General features: G+C 45.3%; 1 long non-coding RNA gene across 1 annotated transcript in view; it reads right to left on the bottom strand.

Moving 5' to 3' along the window:
* Positions 1 to 3,708, bottom strand: part of LOC104982351 — a 43,873-nt gene that overhangs the window by 1,545 nt on the left and 38,620 nt on the right. Inside the window, exon 2 of the long non-coding RNA XR_824505.1 lies at positions 3,294 to 3,542. This is a non-coding gene — a long non-coding RNA (uncharacterized LOC104982351). The remainder of the gene's footprint in view (positions 1 to 3,293; positions 3,543 to 3,708) is intronic.

The following is a 3,708-nucleotide window of genomic DNA, read 5'->3' as shown; positions in this document are numbered from 1 at the left end:
ATGTGGGGGAGGGGGGACACAGACATTCAACCCACAGCATCACCTTATGATAGCTGACTGGAGGGACAATCAGGCCAAATCAAAGGAGTCTCAACTGTTGAATATTTTCTGTGTAAAATGTCTTCTTACAAAAATAGGACTTAATATTGGCATTTCTTCCTTCAACCGAACTCTCACAGCCTCTTTGCTCCCAGACACTAGCTCACAGGGAATCATTTTTCATGGCTTTCACAGCCACATCCCACTCTGAGTAGTGAGCCTCTGAGGGCCGCTCAGTGCCTGGCTATAGCATCTGGCACAATGCAGGCCTCCCATTCCTGCTTGGTGACCAAAGAAATTGAGGCTCTCGTATATTAAGCCCATTATTTACATGTAAACCAGTTCTGCAAAAAACCTGAAGACAGTCCTAGCCGTTAAATTAGAATTTTCATTAGAATTCTGGTCACTCTGAATTTGCTCGGCAAACTTCTTTTTGAGTTCAAAGATAGAGATCCAAACCAACTGTGAAAGACTGCTTTGAGGCAATGGACAGAAATCTGACTGTGGATTCTGTTTTAGATGATGACAAGGAATTCTTATTAATTTTCTTAGCTCTGATGATGGCAGAGCTAAGTTTTCTTATTCATTAGAGAGTTTTCTTATTCATTAGAAATAAGAAAGTTTTCTTATTCATTAGAGAGTCAAACTGAAGTAGTTTAAGGTGAAATACAGTGATACCTGGGATTTATTTTAAAATACTTCAGGAAGAAATATATCCTTTTATTTATTATGTATATATATACATATGTAAGTGTAATATGCATAATATGCATACATGAAGTTAAATAAGCAAGATGCATCATAATGTATTATCTACATACATATGTATGCTATGTATATATATACATATGAAGTTGAATAAATAACATCAGCACAATGTTGTTCATTGTTAAAGCTGGGTGGTATGTACATAAGAGTTCGTTTTACCAGGTCCTCTACTTTGGGGTAAAACTTCCAGAATAAATATATGCAGGGGAAGGGTCACTCGGCCCAGCCCCTCCACTGCCTGGGCATCTGCATTCTTGGAAGGAAGGAGGTGATGTAGGGAGGAGGGAGAGTGAGGATGCCACGTGGAGCCGAGCTGCATTTCACGTCACAGTTGATGTCACCACTTGGCAGATGTCCCAGGGCATGGGGGGAATGGTAGACTGTCAAAGCAGGTGTGAAACACTGAACTAAAACAGACATTTAGCAAATCAAACAAGGAGAAAGTGGTTAAGAGCCAGCTGAAGACACTGGCAAGGCAAGTTCTGATGCTGGCTAAAAAAAAGAAAAAAGAGCAGAAATCAGAGCTGTGAGCTCTGCCCCCTCCTTGCTGGGCCCCAGGGTGCCCGAGGAAGCCGTGAGCCTTCCTTCCCCTCCCCCAGGGAAATCATGGTCCTCCCTCTGTTCAGTTACTCCTCCATATTAAACATTCTATATAGAGAGAAGCCCTCAGTCCATTTGTGAAGGAAAACAGGATTCTTGTCTCTTTCCCAATTAAATTATCATTAAAAAAAAAAATTCACCTGGAGAAGGAAATGGCATCCCACTTCAGTATCCTTGCCTGGGAAATCCCATGGACAGAGGAGCCTGGAGGGCTATAGTCCACGGAGTCGCAAAGAGTCAGACACGACTGAGTGTGGCTAAACCACCAGCACAGAGATTCAGACATTTTGGCACTTCATATAAGCCAACTGAGGGGTCACTGATGTAGAACGATCCAAGAAAGCTAATGAATAAACTCTTGTTCAAAACAAGCAAGTGAGTGAGTGAAAGTCGCTCAGTTGTGTCCGATTCTTTGCGACCCCATGGACTGTACAGTCTGTGGAATTCTCCAGGCCAGAATACTGAAGTGGGTAGCCCTTCCCTTCTCCAGGGGATCTTCCCAACCCAGGGATCAAACCCAGGTCTCCCACATTGCAGGTAGATTCTTTCCCAGTTGAGAAAAAACAAACAAACATAAAGATTCTTCATCCCAACCTTCAGAACCTTGTCCCTAGGGCTCTGCATCAGGTCACAGCCCAGGGAGGTTCATCACTTTTACTTTGGATCTGTGCTCTGCCCCAGTGTGCAGCTCACCCCCCAATACACACCCACACCTTCCATATAAGCTTCAGGAGATTCAGGGAGTGCAGAGCGGGGCAGGCCCTGTTTGGAAGGTGTGTTTCCTGACGTCCTTGGGCCGAAGCCAGGCCCTGGGTACTCAGGGCTGCCAAACCTCAGGCAGGGCCTTCCTGTTGAAGACCAGCATTTCATCCCAGGCAGAGGACCTCCAGAAATATCACAGGTCAGAAAACCAATCCTGGGGACTTCCCTGGTGGCCCAGTAGCTAAGACTACATTCCCATTGCAGGGGGGCCTGGCTTCAATCCCTGGTCAGGGAACTAGACCCCACACACCACAACTATTATAAGACCTTGTGCAGTGAAATAAACAAAATAAACGGAAAAAAAGCCACCGCCAACAATTCTGAAGTTGCCTTGACAGCCCCACCCTTTTTTGGCCATAATTCCTGAGGGAACACCAACCCTCACAGCTTCACCTCTTCTGTGTATAAAATGCATGTATTCGTCTAGGGGAGGCCCAGCAGGTGCAGCATGAGGCATGGGAAGCAGAGACTCCACCCTCCCACCAGCCCCAGTCACAGAAAGGGGAGCTCCCTCCCTTCCTCAAGTGAGCTTGGACCTTGGTCAACACAAAATGTGGAACTGGCCTTTAAAACCCACCAATTATTTGGAGATCATGAAAACAGGAAAACTCCCTCCACACTTCAGGAAGGAGAGATTGATGACCGTCCTATCCTTGGGGCAGTGTGACAGAGTGTTGTCATTTATCCCATGTATTAGAAAATGCTACCAAGGCCCAGCTGGCTCAGTGGTAAAGAATCCACCTGCCAAGCAGGAGACAGATTCGATCCCTGGGTTAGGAAGATCCCCTGGAGAAGGAAGTGGCAACCCACTCCAATATTCTTGCCTGGGAAATCCCATGGACAGAGGAGCCTGGAGGGCCACAGTCCATGGAGTGGCAAAGAGTCGCACATGACTTAGCAACTAAATAACAACAACCAAGGCTTAGAGGTATCACAAGACTCCCATTTGAGGAGTAGAACCTGAGTCTGAAGACTTGCAACACCCAGGCTGGATATACATACAGTAGTCCCCCCAGCCCCTTATTCAGCAGTTTCCCAAGATTTCAATTACTTTCAGTCAACTGGGGTCTGAAAATACTGCATGGAAAATTCCAGAAATAATCCAAAAGTTTTAAATGGCTCACCATTCTGAGTAGTGGGATGAAATCTCTCGCCCAGGACATGAATCATCCCTTTGTCCGAAGTATCCTCTGATTAGTCTCTTAGTAGCAATCTCAGTTTTCAGCTCCACTGTCCAAGTATTTCAATGCTTGTGTTCAAGGAACCCTTGTTTTACTTAACTCTGGTCCCAAAGTGCAAAAGTAGTGATGCTGGCAATTCAGATATGCCCAAGAGAAGCCGTACAGTGTTTCCTTCAGGTGAAAGTTCTAGACCTAATAAGGAAAGGGAAAAAATTGTATGCTGAGGCTGCTAAGATCCGCAGGAAGAATGAATCTTCTACCCATGGAATAGTGAAGAAGGAAAAAGAAACATGTGCTAGTTTTGCTGGCATACCTCAAACTGCAGAAGGTATGGCCACAGTGAAAGGTCAGTGCTTAG

The sequence above is a fragment of the Bison bison genome, unplaced genomic scaffold (assembly GCF_000754665.1).
Source record: "Bison bison bison isolate TAMUID 2011002044 unplaced genomic scaffold, Bison_UMD1.0 scf7180017864530, whole genome shotgun sequence".
NCBI lineage: Eukaryota > Metazoa > Chordata > Mammalia > Artiodactyla > Bovidae > Bison > Bison bison.
The sequence above is the reverse complement of the archived record's forward strand: the minus strand, read 5'-3'. Positions and strand labels throughout refer to the sequence as shown.